The sequence below is a fragment of the Dromiciops gliroides genome, chromosome 4 (assembly GCF_019393635.1).
Source record: "Dromiciops gliroides isolate mDroGli1 chromosome 4, mDroGli1.pri, whole genome shotgun sequence".
Lineage (NCBI taxonomy): Eukaryota > Metazoa > Chordata > Mammalia > Microbiotheria > Microbiotheriidae > Dromiciops > Dromiciops gliroides.
This window is the reverse complement of record NC_057864.1, coordinates 395,574,164-395,596,601: the sequence shown is the minus strand read 5'-3', so window position 1 is coordinate 395,596,601 and position 22,438 is coordinate 395,574,164. Positions and strand designations below refer to the sequence as shown.

At 39.0% G+C, this 22,438-nt stretch overlaps 1 pseudogene; it reads left to right on the top strand.

The window, feature by feature from the left end:
* The window catches only part of LOC122755161, a 152,748-nt pseudogene that overhangs the window by 52,224 nt on the left and 78,086 nt on the right, over window positions 1-22,438 (top strand).

The following is a 22,438-nucleotide window of genomic DNA, read 5'->3' as shown; positions in this document are numbered from 1 at the left end:
CTGTAGGGGGCGTGGGGGATGACATGAATGAACCTGTGCTTTAGGAAAATCACTTTAGTGGCTAAATGAAGGATGGATAGGAGTGGGGAGAGAGAGAGGCAGGCAGACCTACCATCAGGCTATTGTAATAACCAAGGTGTGAGATAATGAGGGTCTCCACTAGAGTCGGGATAGTGTCAAAGAAGAGAAGGGGGTGTATTCAAGAGATATTGCAAGATTGAAAGCCCCTGAGTTCACAACTCTACAGAGCATTTATGCCTTGTAGAGATTTAGCACATACATTATGCAGCGTTTACCATCAGGTTTTTTGGTGGCTTTTTTTTTTTGAGCCTATGTTTTGTTATTAGCACATTTTCCTGTTAATTGAGCTTCCTGACACAAGCAAGGCAGGCAAAGATCCTGTTGTTATTGGAAAACTAATTTTACCCTGTTTTTTCACTAAGTAGGCACTTGCAAGAAATATATTCACTTCAAAAGTGGAGGGGGGAAAGAAGGCAAAAAAATAAAGAGAAAGAAGCTTTAATATATGCAATATTTATCAATAAGATCTTTTAAAGTTTTGTAAGAATATCTCTGGGAACTTTAACAATTGTGTGTGGCCCAATGTCAGACTAAATATGTGTTTTAACTCTAGGTTTAGAGTCTTAGCAGTTCACCGGCTATTTCCACTTATTAGAAAGTCTCAAACTCAAGAACAAAAAAGTATTAAATTGAACTTCTTTATAATTAGTCCATTTTAATGGACACAAACTGCAACAGACCTTTTGAAGGAAGTGTAGAATAAGGGCCCACTTGACTTCACATATTTCTACCGTTAATTCACAGGAAGAGGGGCAACGTGATATAGTAGGTAAAGGGTTAACCTTTGAGTAAAAAAAAAAAAATCAGGTTTCAGACTTGCCTCTGATACCATTTTAGCAGTATAACCACGGGCAGGTGACAACGTCTCAGTGACACAGGCTTGAAGTTACCATAGGTAGAGGGAATTTCAATATTGAGAGTTTTCTACTCCAAGAAAATCACAGGACCAGAACAAAATTCACAGGATAATTTAAAAATGTGGTAAGTATCTCAAGTGGGCCTTGGTCCTAGAAGAATATCAGAATATCCTTATAGGGAAGAATATCAGAATATGAGAGGTGGAAGAGACCTTAAGTTTCATCCACTTCTTTTATTGGGAAGAAGAGGATGAGGCTCAGAAAAATGAGATGCTCACACAGCTCATAACTGGCAGCCTTGAACTCAGGTCTCTTGATTCCAGGTCCATTCTTCTCTCAGATGATTATAAGACTAACAACGAGACAGACAGATATGACTGAGACCTAGGGACCAGGCAGATTTAAATGAAGGATTCAGGACAGACAATTGGGAGAATGTACAATGGACAGTAAAAAGAGGGCCTTTGGTGAATAGTAGGCATTAGAGAGATACAGCACTGAGCAGCAGACACACAGATGAGCAGATAGGAAAAACAAGGGGGTGAACAGTTTCAGAGGACTCGTGATGAAACGTGCTATCCACTTCCAGATAGAGAGGTGACAGACTCAGAGTACGGATTGAAGCATATTTGGGGTGGGGGTGGGGGTGGGACATGATTAACAAAGAAATTTTTGTCTTTATACAGATTTGTTTTATTTTTCTAGCTTTCTAAATGGGGGGATTCAGATATGAGAATAAAATTGAATTTAAAAAATATTTTGAGAGGAAAAAAAGCAAGGGAAAGAAGGGAAGAGTAGGTTACAGCAGTCAATAGATGGAAGGAGCGTCAAATGTAAAATGAAGGTAGGAAATCAGTCTGGAAGCTCCAGAAATTGACAATAAAGATTCAGTCACAGGGACTGGGATACAGTGGATAAGAGCCTTGAGTTTTAGGCAGAGAACTAAGGTGGGAATTCATGCACTTTTTTTTTTTTAAGTGAGGCAATTGGGGTTAAGTGATTTGCCCAGGGTCACTCAGCTAGTAAGTGTTAAGTGTCTGAGGCTGGATTTGAACTCAGGTACTCCTGACTCCAGGGCCAGTGCTCCATCCACTGCGCCACCCAGCTGCCCCTGAATTCATGCACTTTTAAAGGAGGGAGCAGGAAACCTAAATATTAAAAATAGGATATAAGTCCAGGGACTTGGTCACAAGTAACATGTTGGGCCTCATTACCAGAAATAGAGTACCTGGTCAGAGTGGGGTGTAAGCAAAACTGCTGATTTATGGACCCTTAAATCCCCTCTGATAAGGAGAAGGTTGGTTTCCCGGTCTGGGTTGGGCCTGAAACTAAGGACAGGTTAAATTGCTTCATGAGGAAAGTAAATGGGCTTCCTAGGCAGGGAGGTAATCTGATTATTTCAACAAGATAGATAACTGGAAAATCGCATCTATGACAGTTTGCGGCAGTTTGTTCACTTTTTGGTCATAGGGCTGAAGATCTTCAATTTCAGACTTGGAGGAGCCCATAAGATATCTCTGAGGATGTGACATTTTAGTACCAGAAAATCTCATTATCCTGGACTTTGAATTTAAAATGTGTGCACATACTGAGATGTCCTGGCCTGAAGTATAACTTTGTATGAAGACTGCATGCATACATTTTGTACTAATAGATCCCTTGCTAACAGCTGTGCGGCACAGAAAATTTTTTAAATAAACCATTGACACTCTCACTTCACACCAATGTCATTAGATGACTGTGTGATTTTTGTTTTGTTTTTTGTTTTGTGGGGCAATGAGGGTTAAGTGACTTGCCCAGGGTCACACAGCTAGTGTCAAGTGTCTGAGGTTGGATTTGAACTCAGGTCCTCCTGGATCCAAGGCCAGTACTTTATCCACTGCACCACCTAGCTGCCCCTGACTGTGATTTTTTAGCAGTAGCTCAGTCAGGACAGGTTTTAATTGTTTATTAAACGAAATTAGCTTGCTTCGATGTTGTTTGATTGCTTAACCAGTCTACGAGAGGGAATTCAGGAATTCTGAGGAGTCCTAAATGTCCTTTTTGCTCCTTCTGTCCTCAACTGAGTCAAGACAAAAATAATGAATGTAATAATGAATGCCCCTTGAGAGCAGGACCTGTCTCTCATTCTTGTTATTTGTAGCATTAGCCCCTCGTATGGTGCCTGACACTTATTAAGTCCTTAATAAATATTTTCTCTCTTTCTATAGTGCTCGGTCTTCCAGTGAATGTTTTTCTTGTGCTACCAACGCAGAAAAGCAAAGAGGCTTCCATACTGACCCCTGACAAAATGCTGTTTGGTATTCTAGGTCCTTCATAACCTAGCTCTCTCCAACCTTATACCTTCCTATGCCTTACTCTCTGAAATATACTCTTGATCCAGTGACACTGGCCTCCTGGCTGTTCCACAAAAACTCACTCCATCTCTGGGTATTTTTTCTGGCTGTCCCCTATGTCTGGAACACTCGTCCTCTGCACCACCTACTGACCTCCCTGGCTTCCTTTAAGCCCCAACTAAAATGCACCTTCTATAAGAATCCTTTCTCAACTCCTCTTATTTCCAGTGCCTCCTCTTTCTTACTTCCTACTTCTTCTGTAGGTAGCTTGTTGTGTATGTATTTGTTTGCAAGTTGTTTTGCCTATTAAATTATTAAATCGTAAACTCCTTGAGGTCAGGGAGTGTGTTTTGCCTTTTTTTTTTTTTTTTTTTGTATCCTCAGCACTGTGCCTGGCACATTGTAAGTACTTAATACAGTCTGTAGACTGACTTCCTGGACAGAGAGGTTGTGGGGACTTAGGAGGGCTCTAACCAGGGGTCCCAGGGATTTGCTACTAATCCCTGGCAGAAATTGTCAGAGCTTTGGATTCAATAATATTGTGTCCAGTTCCCAAACAAATTACCGCCACCCACCCCCTGACTTAGACCAGAGCCAAGTTTCTGGCCATGCTGAAGAACTTCAGCTAGGGACTCTGGGTGTGGTCTGAGCTGTGTTAAGAGATGTAACAGATCTCTGAAGAGCTGTCTATGACACACTGTCAGATATAGTCATTGCCAAGTCTCTGTCAGTTGTTGGTTTGGTTTAATTGATTATATTTGTTTGTTTGTTACAAGATTTTTTTTGTTACAAAGGAAGGCTCACTGGCAGTAGGTTACAGAAGGTGAGGAGAAGCATCTAGAAATTGCTATGACATAAAAGTAAGAGGCATCAATAAAATTGGAACAACAACAAAACGCTGGCTATATTCTGGGGAGCATTGACAGCCTTGTAGGAAGCTGATAAGAGGCTCTGAAAGAGAGATTAGCACCTTTAGCCTGCAAATCTGGGGGACTGGGAAATGGCGGTGCTGTGAATAGCGGTTGGGAAGTTAGGAGGAGGAATGGGTTTAGGGAGAAAATCAAAGAGCATTGATATTGAGCATTTCAAGTTTGAAATGTCTATGGGACATAGACGTTGAATTGTCTAGAAGGTATCTGGAAATGCAAGACCTAAGCACAGGAGAGATAAAATAATATGTAGGGGCAGCTAGGTGGCACAGTGGATAAAGCAGTGACCCTGAATTCAGGAGGACCTGAGTTCAAATCCAGCTTCAGACACTTGACACTTACTAGCTGTGTGACCCTGGGCAAGTCACTTAACCCTCATTGCCCCACAAAAAACAAAACAAAACAAAACAAAACCAAACCCCAAAACAAAACACTAGGACAATAAATAGACTAGTACACCTAGATTTCAGCAAATTTCTCATTCCAGCCATGCTTGTGGCCAAGACTGAGAGATATAGGATAGATGATAGATGTTTTAGAGACTCATTCGATGACCAAAGAATAGTCATCAAAGGATCATTGTCAAATTACAAGGAAGTCTCTAGTAGAGTCTGCCCTTGGTCTTATGCTATTCAATATTTTTACTCATTGACTTGGATGAAGGCATAGAGGACCCACTTATAAAATTTGCAAATAATACAAAACTGAGAGGAATAGATAATACATTAGACAATAGATTCAGAAACCAAATAATACTGACAGGGGCAGCTAGGTGGCGCAGTGGATAGAGCACCGGCCCTGGATTCGGGAGGATCTGAGTTCAAATCTGGCATCAGATACTTTATACTTACTAGCTGTGTGACCCTAGGCAAGTCACTTAACCCCAATTGCCTCCAAAAAAACAAAAAACAAATAATACTGACAGGCCAGAATAATGAACAGAATTTATTCAAACACAGAAATGGATTGTGATCACATTAGTGTGGGTATTTCTTCCAATGATACAGATTATACCCCTGCCATGCCTACTTATTACCCTGTGTGACTTTTGTCCATCCTCTCTCATAAGTTTTCTGCCAGAATCATTCTTCACTTTCTCTTGATGTCACAAGGATATTAATAGATGACATGAACTGTCCATTGGTCAGCCCTAGTTTAGCCATTTAACAAGTCCATCTTCTTTTTGATATATATATATATATATATATCTTTGATTACATCATTTGGAACACTTCTCTTTGATGAGAATGTTAGAAGAGAACAAAAAACCTTTTCATAAATACTATTCTGCAGTAGACTACATTTAACTGAAAGATAGAGAATGCAAATCCCACTATACTTTTTGCTGGTTGACTAATAAAAGTATTTGGTTGGTTAGAAGAAAATGCTGCTAAAAAAACTTCCCAATGAGCTGTCTCCCATGTATATGTCAAAATTATACAATATTCCTTGATAAATGTAACAATAGAGATAAGTCTTTGTTTTTTATCTGTTTAATGCTCATTAATATCAAGCAAGACATAAAACAAGAAGAGATAAACTTTCCAAAGGTGACACGGAGGAGATCCAGCACAGAGTCTAAGTTTGGGAGGGATTTCCAAATGATGATGAAGTTCTCCCTATGTTCCTATTCACAGATAGCAATGGATAGAAAAAACAGGATGGAATTAAAAAGGAGCACATTCCTAAACTTGCTTGAAGAAGAATCAACTGCTCAAGTACAGGACATAGGAAGCGTGGCTAGTCAGCAGTGCACGTAACAAGGCTCTGTGGTTGATGGTGAATGGGCTTGAAAATTATGTTTATGAGCACCAGTCAAAAGAACTGGAGATATTTTAAAAATTATAACATAAATTGACTGTAAACTACTTTTGTATCTTGCTTCAGATTATTCTCTTACAGAAAGAACCAACAATGAGGTGTGGATAACCAGGTGTAGTTCACTGTGTGGAAGGCACTATGTTATGTTTTGAAAAGACCACTGCGGTATGCTCCCGGCCAAGCTTAAGTGCCATAGTATATCAGCAATAGAATTCCAAATGGCAAGAGGATGATTAATTGTATCAAGAAAGATTTTAAAAAGGAAGTTGCAAAGAAGGCCCATTTTAGATGTGGGTGGACAGAAGTCTGGGACATAGGCCAGATGAGTACACACCAAGGATGAATGCCATACTGACCTACAGAAATGAGGAAATTGGTGTAATGAATCTTTCAGGTTTGCAAACACTTTACATACAGTGTCTTAGAGTGGGTAGGTCACTGGACTTGTATCCAGGAAGGTCTGCTTTCAAATTACAACTTAGACTACTAGTTGGTGACCTATCAGTCAGTCAACAAACATTTATTAATGCTAACTATGTTCCAGGAACTGTACTAAGCACTGGAGAAACAACAATGGGCAAAAGCAAGGAACTTATACTCTAATGGAAGAGAGAACTTGTAAATCATTATGTGCACATACAAGATGTGTATATAGATAGACGTATCTATACACACACATATGGTACACACACACACTGGGATTGAGAAATAATCTCAGGAAAGACACTAGGGTAAGAGTGCAGAAAGTGAGACTTGAGCAAAATCTTGAAGGCCAGAGAAGCCAAGGATCTATATCCTGATTTTATGAACATCGTGGGATCACTACATTTTTTTTCTTCTGGACCACGACTGAATTGGCATAAGAAACTCAGGGTGAGGATGTTCCCTTCACCAATGCAGACAAGTAACTTTGTTGTTGTTGTTCAGTCATTTCAGTTATGTCTGACTCTTCATGACCCCATTTGGAGTTTTCTTGGCAAAGATCCTGGAGTGGTTTGCCATTTCCTTCTCCAGCTCATTTTATATATGAGGAAACTGTGGCAAATGGGCTTAAGTGACTTGCCCAGGGTTATGTAGTGAGACAGTATCTGAGGTTGGATTTGAACTCAGGTCTGTCCTGACTCCAGGGCGAGGGCTCTAGCCATTGCTCCCCCTTGCTGCCCTGAGAAAGAAAGTTTTAGGGTCCAATTTGTGCATTAGGAAAGTCACTTTGGCAACATGTTGGACAAAGGATGTAGGGACTGGATAGATTGGAGTGGATATAGTGGATATACTAATTTGGGAACCACTATAATAATTCAGGTGGGATGTGCTGAGTTCCTGGAGTGGATCCTTTGTGGGTGGAGAAAAGGGGACAGAAAGGGGAAATGCTATAGAAACAGAATCAATAGAAGCTGTCATGAAGAAGACAAAGGAGGGAGAAGAGCCGAGGATGGCTGTATTGGTGAACCTGGCTGACTGGAAGCACAGCGGCACTCTCATCTTAACTAAAAAATTGGAAAGAAGGGTGGATTAAGATGACCTCTACGTTCCTTCCAGCTTTAACAGTCTGTGATTCTCTGGGTGGTCTGACTCTTGTCTGTTGTATCATCTACCTCCTCTGTTATTACAGTTTTTCATTTTGAAAATAAAACGAAGTCTAAAGTTCCTTGGTTTTGTCTATAATATTGCTGATTTTAAAAAGACCAAAGGCATTTGGGGGGAATAAAATTGCAATTTTATTATCTTTGGGTGTCAAGGGCCAGTGCCCTCTTCCCCATCAAGGCTCAGTCTAAAGTCTAAGCCAAATGCTTGTCTATTAAAGAAGTGCTTATGAGTTGAGGATTCAATCCCAGGGGAAGTTTCATTTCCATTGTTTCTCCGAATAAGTAGATTTATCTTGGCTTCCATTGTTTAAGGGAATGCTTTGATTGCGGCATACTTTCCAGACAAAGGCACAGGGAATCCTTCCAAAGTATCAAGCGAGCTACATGTGTCTCTGTTGCCCACTTGGACCAATTGTAATCATTTTCTGTTCAGAATTCAGAGGGGTTATGGGAAAAGCAACTGAGCTGAAATAAGCCTTGCAATAAAAGACACAAATCAATGTACTGGCAGTTCTCCCCGCTCCAGTCTATTGAATCAGGACCCGTGGGGTGCATTTTAGGTTGGGTTGTCTCAAATCACTTCACCTCTCTGAGAGCCTTGGGTTCTTCATCTGTATAATGAGGGGGTTGAAGTAGATGGGCCTTGGAGGTCCCTTCAAACTCAAAATCTATGATCCTACTTACTATGATTCACTGAATATAGTACATGAGTCTCTTGAAGTCTTCTCGTACATAGCATGCTTTTATATGGAACTTTAAGGTTTACAACCTCATAACAACACTCTGAGGCTAAGTATTATTATCCTCAATTTACAGATGAAGAAGCTGGAACTGGGAGAAGTTAATTAAGAGCCTACCCACACTCACATAGCAAAGAAGTGCTCGAGCTATAACTTTAAGGCTGATGATCTTTCCCTGTTCCTATGGTTAGCTTGTCTGCATATCAGAGGCACAAAAGCCTTCTGGGAGGATTGTGTTAGTGACTTCCTTATTAGTGATTGGGATAGGGAGATTGGACAATTTCTAGTATTTGCATGATAACTTTGATTTGACTATATTACGTGACCATGTTCAAACTTTTATTAATATAAAAATGATATATTGCCTATCAAAGATATAATCAACAAAAAATTTAAAAGTTGTACAATGAACTGTACACTAGTAAAAGCAGCCAACACATGTATACATATATACAATATACATATGTATATTGTAAAAATGGAAACAAGAATGGAGGAGGGTTTCAAGCCCTTCTCTTTCCACCATGTCAGCTTGCTCTGCTATTGTAAATAGTGTCGTTCCCATTTTTACAATATACATATGTATATTGTATATATAATCAAGATCAAAGGTAGTAAGGGATCATAGAACTGGAGTGAAACTCAAGGGCCAATTAGTGCAAACCCCTCACTTTACAGAAGAGGAAACTGAGGCCCAGGAAGGTTAAAGATCACACAGCTCATGACTACCAGGGGCAGAATTTGAACTCAAATCCTCTGACTCCAGAACTAATTCTCATTTCACTATACCACTGTATTAGCTCTATGCCAAGAAGGCTGTAGAAATGACTCTTTTAAGGTCAACTGGTAGTTTGAGTGTCCTTAGAAGTATTTCTTCAGATGCCTGATAGTCATGACAGCTAATGAGAATTGCTTTGTCTATTCAACTCCAATAATGTTCCAAGAAAAATTACTTACTTTGATTAGCTGAATTGCATCAAGCTGCTTTCGCTCAGGCCATCATCCTCACTACCTTCCCACCAGAACCCTCGGGTTCTAGGACTCTGATTAGTGACCCTTCATCACATCTTGGCCATAGACCTACCCTTCCTCTTTATCCAGGTACTGTTTACGTGTTTTCTTTGTCCATTAGAATGTAAACTCTTTGAGAAGAGGAAATATCTTGCTTGTTTATATTTATATCTCTAGCTCTTAGTACAATGAGGGCAGCTATGTGGCTTAGTGGATAGAGTGCTGGGCCTGGAGTCAAGAAGACCTGAGTTCAAATGTGACCCGAGACACTTACTAGGTGTGTGACCCTGGGGAAGTCACTTAACCCTGTTTGCCTCTGTTCCTCATCTGTAAAATGAACTGGAGAAGGAAATGGCAAATCATTTTAGGATCTTTGCCAAATAAACCCCAGATGGGGTCACAAAGAGTCAGACATGACTAAACAACAGCTTTGATCAATTCTTGGCACATAGTAAGCCTTGGAAAATCATTTCTTGCTATCTGTCTGTCTCTGGTACATGTGATGTCTCTGGGATCTTTTGGGTTGTGCTAGCAAAGTGATGAAATATGGTAAAGTAGCATCGATCTCATTCCCTTTTAGCAGACAAATAGAGATATACAGGCACAGATGAAGCAAAGGAAAAACAGAGTGAGTGCAAGGTTTGAGTTTGTTTTTCTCCATTCCTCTCAGAGATGGTAACGACAAGCTTAAGTGTTCTTGGAAAAAAGATTAAAAATCCAGCCACCCAGTATTTAGCTTCCCTGTTCAAGTATGAGTCAAACAACACAATTAAGAGAGGCATTTATTATCTTTCATATAACTTGGTCTTCTAAGGTGCTAAATGCTGAATTCATTTGCACTGGGGCCTTGAGGATTTCCTTATACAAACAAATGCTAATGAGCAATAATGTACTTATAAGAGTTGAGAACTTGGAATATAGACAGAAGAGTGCCTTTAGGTCTATTTGCTCTTAAGGAAGGTAATAACATCAGCTATGTTTTCTTTTAGTGTTTCTTCCTCATCTTTCCATTGTCCTTTGCCATATCCTCTATTCTCATTCTTTCTACTAATGCTTTATTTATGTATGTATGTATTCATTCATTCATTTGTTTGTTTATTTGTTTTTACTAATGCTTAAAGGAAAAATTTCCATTAAAAAACCCCCCAAACCTTCATGGATTATTTAATTTTTAACATTTGATTAATAGTGACTATTGTTATATAAGGTATATAGTAATAATTTATATTGGACTTATAGCCCAAGTTCAAAGAATCTTTGTCTTTCCCCTATGTTTCAGATTTGTATTATTGCTTCCTCATTTTTCTTTCTCTCTCTTGCTTCCCCAATCTATCATCTTCTTGCTCCTCTCCTTTCCAGTGGCCCAATTTCTTTTATTCCTTTATTTTTCACCACCAGGCCCTCACTATTACTCTTCACTACCATTTCTTTCTTTTTTTCCAAGTTGTCCCTCACTTTTTTTCCTTCTTTCAGTCAATCAACAAGCATTTATCTAGTTTACCATGACCTAGGCATATTGCTAAGCACTGAGGATACAAAGAAATGAAAAAAATAGTCCCTGCTGGCAAGGAGCTCACATTCAATCGAGGGACACAATATTCCTGGAGAGTCAGGAAGACCTGAGTTCAAATGTAGACAAAGACACGGACTAGCTGTGTGACCGTGGGCAAGTCACTTAACCCTATTTGTCTCAATTCCCCCATATGTAAAATGAACTGGAGAAGGAAATGGCAAACCACTCCAGTATCTTTGCCAAGAAAATCCCAAGTGGGATCAAAAAGAATTGGACATGACTAAACAACAACAAACAGATTGACCCTTGCTTTATGAGTGAGGTGACAATGTGTCAAACTGCCTTCCTCTTCTCTTCTCCCCCAGGGACCAATGCCTGTTCTTAGTTTCCTCTGGGTCTATATGAAAAGGACTTGATACAAGTCTTCCCTTTTTCTTCTGTGTTGTTTTTGTTCAGTTATATCTGATTCTTTGTGATCCCGATTGAGGTTTTTTGGCAAAGATACTGGAGTGGTTTGCCATTTTTTTTTCCTAGCTCATTTTACAGATGAGGAAACTGAGGCCCAGAACTTTATCCACTATCCCACATAAGCTGCCCCATTTCTTTCTTTCTTTCTATCTTTTTTGATGAGGCAATCAGAGTTAAGTGACTTGCCCAGGGTCACAAGGCTAGTAAGTATCAAATGTCTGAGACTGGATTTGAATTTAGGTCCTCCTGACTCTAGAGCCAGTACTCTATACACTGAGCCACCTAGCTGCCCCAAATGACTTTTTTTTGTTTGCTTTTTTTTTGGTGTGGGGCAATGAGGGTTAAGTGACTTGCCCAGGGTCACACAGCTAGTAAGTGTCAAGTGTCTGAGGCCGGATTTGAACTCAGATCCTTCTGAATCCAAGGCCTGTTCTTTATCCACTGCACCACCCACCTGCCTCTGCCCCATTTCTTTTATAAACCTGGCAAAAAGGATAGGTTCCTACTTATAACAGTCTGAGCCAATCAGATCATCTACCATCAAGTGAGACTCCTCAGTTCAATGTGAATGGGTCAATGAGTGACAAAGAGCAAGTTAATACTCTCTAAGAAGGTGGAGCTTTGTAAAGGCATATTTGCTGGTGGATCTAGGGACTCAATGAGCTGCTGATGGGTGAGATGGCTGAGTCTGTGTACCTCTAATACTATTCTTTTGTTGGGTTTTTTGTGTTTGTTTTTTTTAAGCCTCCACAACATGGTTGATTCTAGGGTTTGCCTCAGTTATTTGGCTTTGCTCTAGAACTGAAGCTCTGTGGCTTTCAGACCTACCATTGTCTGGAATCAAAGTATGGATTTGGTTTTTTGACTTGTTTTGTTTTGCTCTGGGAAACAAGACTGTTGTGTGTCCCCACACCCAGGCATACACCCATTTCTTTAGTGGGTGATCAACAGGCCGTAGGGAGTCAGCAGGGCAGCTAGGTGATGAAGTAGATAGAGTATTGGGCCTGGAGTCAGGAAAACCTGAGTTCAAATCCAGCCTCAGACACTTACTGTGTGACCCTGGGCAAAACACTTTACCCTGTTTGCCAGAGTTTCCTCATCTATAAAATGAGCTGGAGATGGAAATGGCAAACCACTCCAGTATCTTTGCCAAGAAAACCCCAAATGAGGTCATGAAGAGTCAGACATGACTGAAATGTCTGAACAACAACAAAGCAGTCAACAGACCTACAGAAAGTGAACATTTCCAATTGGAGATCTAAGAATGGAACTAGTGAATGGTTTCAAGGCCAGATTCAGATGTCCAGAAAGGCAATACGTCCATATAGGAATAGAGACTAGAAAGGAAGATGTAATAAGTGAAGGACAAAAAAGGTATGATGCAAAAGGGTGGAAGGAGAGAGAGGCTTCTGTATAAAGTAGGATGAGAAAAAAACACCATAGAAGGAAAAATACAGTGTCACATGAAGAATCAACCCAATCCAGCAACCTCTTATAGCTATGCTTCTTCATCACTCAGCTAAAAGCCTTATACTTGCGGGTTTGTGCAATAAATAAAGACTGTGTAGCAGAAGTTATGAGGGTATCTATAACTGGCTTGTGTTTCTTCAAATCTTTCTAAAGAGAAGAGAACTTGGTACTTTCTGGATCTTCTTCAACATATAATTGGTTCATTGTTCCCAGTCAAAATGGATAATATGGCATGTGTTTTTTGCTGGTCCAACACCCTGTGCCTAAGGCACCTCTTGTTCTAGATTGTTATAGAGTAAATTAGAAGGACAAAGCTTTTAAAATATTCAAGGATTAGTTTATTAAAAATTAATCCATGAACTAAAAGTTTCATTGTGGTATCCTTTAATGTTTTGTACATTAACCTGAATGTTTTCCAAAGCATTTGTTTAGGCATTTTTAAAGGATTAAAACTGGATATAACAAAAAACCAACCAGCCAAACAAAATACAAACAAACAAACAAAAGTGAATACAGTATTTTGGGGAGGAGGATGAATAAGTAATTCTAGAGAAATATCAGATCCTCATACCAATATGTTGTTTGAAGAATATGAAAAAAGAAAGGAAGAAGGAAGGTAGAAAAGAAGGAAAGAAGGAAGAAAAGAGGGAAGGAAGGAGAGAAGGAAGTGGGAAGAAGAGAAAGAAAGGAAGAAAAGTGAGCAATGGGATTTGGGTCCTAAACCTTCTTCCTTTACTAACTTGCAGTGTTATTTAGGCAAATCACTTAACCATCACAGGATTTTCAGTGGAAAGGAATCTAAGACTTTATCTAGTCTATTGCCCCCATTTGTATAGATGAAGAAACTGTGGCCCAGACAGGAGAAACAATTTACACTTGGTTACACAGGTAATAAGAAGCAGAGCTAGGTCTTTTAGAACTGAGGTCTTTTAACTCCAGATCCAGTGCTCTTTCCACCATATCAAGCTTCCTCTTACAGTCTGTTTTCTTTATTTTTAAAGTAGAATTTAAAATTCTTGTTCATTTTACTTCACAGGTAATTTTGAGAATTAAAAGATTTTTTTATGTTGCTGTTTTGGACTGGATCTATCATGTCATTGGTATAGGAAATTTCCCAGAATGAAATTCTTTCTATCAGTGCAACTCAACCCCAATCCATAGTCTTAGAGAGTTGCCTATGGTCATATAACCAATCTTCATCAAGGGCAGAACTTGAACTCAGATCTTCTTGACTCTTAAGTTGGCTCTCCATTCACTATGCCATAATGTATCTCATTTAAAGATTAAATGAGATGAGAGACTGTGAAAGTAGGCTCATGAGATCATAGATCAGCACTAGAAGGAACCTCAGGGGACATTTATGACATTTAATTTTATGGATGAGAAAACTGAAGAGAGGAGAAGGGACTGGTCTAAATTCACAATTAGTATACGTGAGATCTATGTTCCTACTCTACTTGGAGCTGAAAGTTTTTATTTAGAGGGAATTTTTGAACAACCAACTCATCACAGAAAACTTTATGTAAGACTCACAGCAGTGAATCACCCACTTGGTTATGTGATGCTTTCAGCATGTAAAATTTATAAAACATTTGAAATAGTCTTATGAGTCAGGCTGATAGGGGGAGCCACGATGACAGAGGCAGCCAATGGAAGAAGCACTACTGATGGTTTAATAAGAGTGGAAGAGCAGCAGTAGAGATGAAAATGATGGCTATGTTTAGAAGACAGTTCAAACAGATTTGACCTCGTATTCCTGAGATCTCACATCCCACCTGGAACCTGATAGCTGCTACAAGGGATAGTCAGGGGATTCAGTCTACTAAGCTCAAACAAACAGGGCTCTCAACCCCGACAGACCCAGACTAAGGAGAATTGATCAGGTAGTATAGCTCAACCTCCAAACTGCCACCCTTTCCTATTGTGTTGGGGACACAGAAGAATTGAAAGTAATTTAACTCTTAATTTCCCTTGGAGGAATGGGAAGTGATCGCCATCTAAGGATGTTAAGAACATTTAATATCTGATTCACTTTCAGTTTATTTCTTTGTTATACTATTTCATTAAATATTCTTTCATCAAACCTTTTTTGTTTTGAATTCGTGCTTCATCTGTCTAGTTCTGGCAAAAAGTCCTTGAGTGGGGGCTCATAATTGTGGATTTGAATATATGCTAGGGGCAGCTAGGTGGTGCAGTGGATAAAGCACTGGCCCTGGATTCAGGAGGACCTGAGTTCGAATCTGGTCTCAGACACTTTATACTTACTAGCTGTGTGACCCTGGGCAAGTCACTTTACCTTCATTGCCCTGCAAAAAAAGAAAGAAAGAAAGAAAATGAATATATGCTGACCCAAAACAGCCCATCTAACCTATGATGTAGTAATGCATCCCAGATCCCTGTGGAGAATACATTGGGGGTATGTGGGCTATGCTATATCTAAAAGCATCATTAGACTTAAAGGAATACCTAATAAATAATAACTTCAAATGGATCTCCTTTTTTTTTTTTTTTTTGCAGGGCAATGGGGGTTAAGTGACTTGCCCAGGGTCACACAGCTAGTAAGTGTCAAGTGTCTGAGGCCGGATTTGAACTCAGGTACTCCTGAATCCAGGGCCGGTGCTTTATCCACTGCGCCACCTAGCCGCCCCCTGGATCTCCTTTTAAAAACAAAAAGGGAGGGGGCTAGGGCAGCTAGGTGGCGCAGTGGATAAAGCACCGGCCCTGGACTCAGGAGTTCCTGAGTTCAAATCCAGCCTCAGACACTTGACACTTACTAGCTGTGTGACCCTGGGCAAGTCACTTAACCCCCATTGCCCTGCAAAAAAAAAAAAAGGGGAGGGGGCTGCTAGGTGATGCGGTGGATAAAGCACCAGTCCTGGATTCAGGAGGACCTGAGTTCAAATTTGGCCTCAGACACTTGACACTTACTAGCTGTGTGACCCTGGGCAAGTCACTTAACCCCCGTTGCCCTGCAAAAAAACCAAAAAACAATAAGGGAAACATATTAGACTTTTAGAAAAAAAATAACAATCACTTGTTAAAGTGACTGCTTCCTTGAAGCCTAACTCTTTCAACTCCAGTGGTTTTTGAACCTTTACCTGGTTATGTGCCAAGCCTATTGAGGAATTACAGTGGGGAGAGGAGAGCTACTTCCTTTGTCATGCTACAACTTCATGGAAATCTAAAGTAATTCCTTTTCCAAAAATGTTTAGGGTCCCTACTTTATTCAATTATGTTTCATCAGTAGTTCAGTCAGGAGGGCAAAAAGCCCCTTCTCTTTTATTTTCTTCTAATGCCTTCTTCATATTTGAAGTAATTCAATCCAACATAACATTTTGATTTCAGGCTAGTATGCTAGGGCTGCGTAAGGGATAGAAAAGAAGATATGGTCCCTACCATTACAGGGCTTATAATTGAGAGAGGAGTCACTCAGATAATTCTAATACAAGATAAACTGTAAAAGTACATCGACTGCTGTATCTGTGCTATTTGAATTCAGAGGAAAATTAGAAGCAAAGGAACAAATGAATACTTCAGGTACAGGAGTCTAGCTGGCAATTTAAATCCCCTAGCTAGGAAAGATGAAGCCGTGTGCTCTCAGAAAAGATAGACACATAATCCAGACAGGAAAGTTCTTGCTACCAAAATCCTTAGCACTTCAAACAGTTCTGAATTAGAAACAGAAATGATTTTGTCAGTGGCAATGGCATTAAAGAGGTACTGATATCTGTATTGCCATTGTGCCCTAAGAATGATGGGACTCTTTCATCTGACTTGCTGCTGAAACCTTCCATAAATGTTATCTCACCCATGAGAATGTGAGCTTCCTAAGACCAGGGACCATCTTACATTTCTATTTGTATCCCTAGAACTTAGAACAGTGCTTAATAAATGCTTAATTCATTCATTTATTCATACTTAGTCACTCATTTATTAGATAAATTTGAAAGAGGCTTCCAATGACTGAAGTGCTGCCATTCCCTCAAGCCATGTCTGTGGATGAAATACTGAAGGAAAGCTTTCTCTAAGTATTTAGGGCCAATGAAATGTGAACTTTGTGTCCAGAAAAACAGACCTCACAGTCTTGTCCTCATTGCACCACAGTGAAGGGAAAATTTCCTGATGTCCACTCTCACTCTGTGATGCCACTGTTACTTATGCCCAGTAAGGGCTTCGGACAGAATAATTGCAACAGTGATTTTGTTTTTAATTGATGAATATCCTCTCTTGCAACATTGGCTACTTACCTCAGATGCATTTTATATACTAGCTGTGGCCAAATTATCATCATTATTATATGGTTGTAATAATAAGGTTATTATATTTAGGTACAGTTCAAAGGGAAGAAGATTATATGATCTGCTCAAGTAGAAAGAATGGCTTTGAGGAAAATCCTGTAAGCCAGGATTTCTTACAGCCTTTAAAAGCACATAGAACATGCCGTAACAATATGGCAGAGAATTTAGGCCCAAGTCCATAAGCCCATGATTCAAAATCATTGGCCATTAAGTAGGGTGAAGATTTTGCTCTATTAAGATGCTTGCCACTAATAAGGAAAGGCTTCAGGAAGTTATGGAGGTAAAGAAAGGTCTTTCATTTGGTGCAATTTAGCAAGCCTGACAAAATACTGTGTGTTATTTAAGAAAAAAATGCTATGTGTTATTTAAAAAAAAGGAAAACAACCTGCACCACTTTCAGTTCTAGAACTGTAATTAAATCAGTCTGACATTGAACATCACTATAAACTCTCCAAACCAAGATACCCATCCCTCACCATCAATTCCCTGTATGTTTCATCTTCCATTGTTAGAATGTAAGCTCCTTGAAGGCAGGGAACATTTTTACCTTTGCATTTGTATCTTTAATGCTCCTCAAAGAGCTTGGCACAAAATAAGTGTTTAATAAAAGCTTCCTTCCTTCTTTCCTTTATTTGTCCTTTTGTTCATTCAATTTGTATGAATGCTCCCTCAAACTATGCAAACCAAAATCCTTTCACACCTCATTCTGAGCTATTTTTATTGGGTGTCTTCTCATACCCCTTCCATTGATGGTCTTTGCAAGTGTAAGCAAAACAGGCAAGCTATATAACTGCTACCCCTCACTCTTGTTTACCTTCTTGTCTGATCATACACACCCTTGTTAATTCCTTCTCCATTACTAACCATACATAGGTCATTCCTGGCAATATGCTGCAGTCTCCTTGTACCCACTGTACTTTTGAATTCTATTATCACCTTCACTTTGTGTTTTCATCATTGCGTTTCCTAATTCATATACCATCACTAGGAAAATAGTGTTAAAAAAGATAGATTTTTGAGGGGTGGAGTTAAGATGACTGAGAAAAGACAGGGATGCACCTGAGCTCTCCCAAATTTCCCCCCAAAACAACTTTAAAAAAATGTGTCAAAATGAATTCTGGAGTGGTAGAGCCCACAAAAGGATAGAGTAAAATACTTTTCTGGCATAAGACAACTTAGAAGATAAGCAGGGAACTTCTGTTGCACCCAGGTGAAAGTAGAGCACAATATAGCACAGGCAACACCCCGGGAAGGCAGGAGGAGACCGCAGGTCAGCAAGATAGCAGTAGGCCTTGTGGAGCAACTGAATCAGCAGCCGCGGCTTCCAGAGCTTTTGACCTACAGATGGTAAGGAGGTTCAACAAGTGGTCAGAAGGGGTCTCTTTACTGGCACTGGATGTAGGACTCTACTGCATTGCCTAAACATGGATCTGGGTTGCGGTACTGGATCATGGTCCCAGGGAAAGAAGATAATCCTTCGGGGGGCAAAATAGACATTTAATTAAAAGTTGATTTTCAAGCATTCCTGATAAAAAGACCTGAGCCGAATAGGAAATTTGACTTTCAAATACATGACTGAAGAGAAGTATAAAAAGGTAAACAGGAAAGAAAAATGATAAGGGATTCAATAAAGTTAAACTGTTTACATTCCTACATGGGAAGATGATACTTGTAATTCCTGAGAACTTTATCATTATTAAATGCATTTAGAAGGAGTATACAAAGACAGAGGGCACAGATGTGAGTTGACTGTGATGGGATGAATTATGCTTTGATCTGCATTCAGACTCCATCAGTTCTTTCTCTGGAGCATTTTTCATCATAAATCCTTCAGAATTGGCTTGGATCATTGTATTGCTGAGAATAGATAAGTCATTAACAGTTGATCATCATATAATATTACTGTTACTATGTATAATGTTCTCCAGGTTCTGCTCATTTCACTTTGTATAATAAGTTCATGTAAGTCATTCTAGGTTTTTCTGAGAGCACCCTGCTCATCATTTCTTATAGCACAATAGTATTCCATCACAATCATATACCACAACTTCTTCACCTATCCCCCAATTACTGGGCATTCCTTCAATTTCCAATTCTTTGCTACCACAAAAAAAGAGCTTCTATAAATAATTTTATGCATATAGGTCCTTTTACTTTTTTATATCTTTGGGATACAGACCTAGCAGTAGTATTTCTGGGTCACAGTTCCAAATTACTCTCCAGAATAGCTGAATTAATTCACAACTCCACCAACAGTGCATTAGTGTCTCACTTTCCCCACATCCCCTCCAACATTTGTCATTTTTTTCCTGTCATATTAGTCAATCTGATAGTTGTGGTGTGGTACTTCAGAGTTGTTTTAATTTGCATTTCTCTAATCAATAGCAATTTAGAATATTTTTATATGACTATATATAGCTTTGATGAATTCATCTGAAAACTGCCTTTTCATATCCTTTGACCATTTAGTAATAGGGGAATGGCTTTTATTTTTATAAATTTGACTCAGATCTCTGTATATATCTGAGAATGAGGCCTTTATCAGAGAAACTTGCTGCATATTTTCCCCAAAGTTATGATTACTGTTTATTTCCTTTTATCCTCAAAAGTGTTTTGCTTCTGACTACCACTTTCCCCAATCCACCCTTCCTTCTATCAGGTCCCTGAACCTTCTCTTATCCCCTTCCCCTTCTACTTTCCTGTAGAGTTAGATAGATTTCTATGCCCAACTGAATGTGTATGTTATTTCTTCTTTGGCAATCCTGGTGAGAGTAATATTCAATTATTTCTCCTACTCACCATGTCCCCCATCTTCCCCTCCATGGTAAAAACTCCTTTGTACCTTTTTAATGTGAAATAATTTACCCCATTCTGCCTCTCTGTTCCCCCTTCTCCTTGTGCATCCCTTTCTCATTTTTCTCATTTCCTCCTAATTAAAAAAAATGCATCCCATTATAGTCAACTCACATTTATGCCCTCTATGTCTCCCTCTTGTCTGTGTTTTCTTTCACAACATGACCAATATGGAAATATATTTTGTATTACTGCATATGTATAACCTATATCAAATTTGCTTGCCTTCTCAAGGAGGGGCAAGGGGAAAGACAAAGAAAATTTGGAACTCCAAGTTAAAAAAATATTAAAAATTATTTTTACATGTAATTGGGAAAAAATAAAATAATAAATAGAAAAAAGAGATTATTTCAATGAGTCTGTGGGAACACAGGTACATTAATGAATTTTGTGGAGATACAACTTGGTCCAGTCATTCTAGAAAGTAATTTAGAAACAATGCCCCCAAATTTACTAAACTATACCTACTCTTTGACTCCAGAGATACCATTACTAGGCTTATACCTCAAATAGATCAAAGGAAAAGGACCCATAGATTAAAAAATATTTATAGCAGATCTTTTTGTTACAGTAAAGAACTAGAAACCAAAGAGGGTACCCATCAGTCGGGGAACTGCTAAACACATTTTATGATAAATGAAGGTACTATATTGCCATAAGAAATGTTGAAAAAGATGATTTCAGTAAAATAGGAGAAATAGTGAAATAAGGGAAGACTCATATGACTTAATGCAGAGTGAAGTGAGAAGAACAAGGAAAATGATTTATACAGTAGAAACAACACTATAAAAACAAACAACTTTGAAAACCTTAAAGACTTTAATCAATACAATGATAAACCATAATTCCAGAGAACTAATAATGAAGCATGCTACCCACCTCCTGAAAGAGGTGATGGATTCAGGGTGCAGAATGAGACTTATTTTTGTTGGATGTAGCCAATAGGGAAATTTTTTGGCTTGAGTGTGCATATTTATTATGAGGATTTTGTTTTTATTTTTCTCCCAATGGTAGAGGGGGTTGGGAGGAAGAGAAAATCAATTTTTGTTATTTGAAAAAAATTAATTTTAAAAAGTATGCCTGATTATCATTACATGGCCAGTCCATCTCTTTTTCTGGTTATATATCTACAAAATGGCATCCTTTATGCCACTTCTCCTGTGCAGTTCTTTATTAGAAAAATGTGGCACCCCATTCACACTCACTGCAGGCCTCTCAGATGTCCTTTGGGTTGCTCACAACTTTAATTCTTTGAAAAGACTGTTATTAATATGTTTCATAGCCATACGGTGTCATTGGATGATACTGGTATTTAAAACATGGGTCTTTGTTTCAGGGATAAGCTTGGGTTCATTAAATGCACTCTGCAATTTCCCAGTTGTAATCCAGTTTGTTCTTCCTCTTTCTCTTCAATTCTGAGCCCAGTTTATAGTTTATTCATAGTGCTTGTTTAAGATATATAGAATAGTTGATAAGCTCTATGGACTTTCCATTTAACTGCATATCATAGTCTGGATTATGGGCATTCTTTATCTACTTGAGACTCTCTATTAAAATACTGATCCCTTTCTAAGTACGAAATGTTTCTTTTTATATTTACAGTGCCTAGCACAGTGCCTGGTACATAGTAAGTGGCTTGCTATAGTCATCACCATGTTGTAGTCAAAAAAGAACATCTGCATTACCTCCTCACCACCTACAGAGATTCCCTCTTTTATTTGGACTCTGAATATTGTTGTACTATAAGAAATTATGAAACACAGTTTCAGATAAACCTGGGGAGATTTGTATGAACTGATGCAAGATGAAGTGAGCAGAATGCAAAGATGAATGTATATAATAACAACTAGAAGAACTTAAGAATTCTACTCAATGCAATGACCAATTACCATTTCAGAGAACTGGAGATGAAACATTCTACTCACTTCTGGACAGAGAGGTGATGAACTCGAAGTGCAGAATAAGCCATTTATTTATAGACGTGGAAAATGTGGGGATTTGTTTTATTTGACTATGCATATTTGATAAGGAGGATTTTGTTTTTCTTTCAGTTTAGGTAGTGGGAATTGTGGGGGAGAACTGAACAAGTGATAGGATTACAAAAAAGGACAGAAAGATGGTCATTGAAGAATTTTTTAAAAAAATGAACAGATTAGAACAGAAGGAAGTTCAATAGGAAACACAGACAAGCAAGATAGTTTTAAAGATAACATTGAATTGGTTGTATAATTGGAGGAAGAAGTAAGTTGCATATGATTCATATTCATATCAGTATGTGAGAAATAGCTCATGTTCAGCATGAGCTGGTGAGGGGAACGACTACCTCGCCCTCCTCTCTTTTAGGGTCCACAGCCCCAAGAAATGGGCGCTGGAATCCTCAAACCTGGAATCAAGCCATGGTGACTTTGGAGGGTTCCAAGCAAGATGTTTCATCCAGCTCTAGCAGGGAAGCCCCAAGAAGCTAGAGTGCCCAGG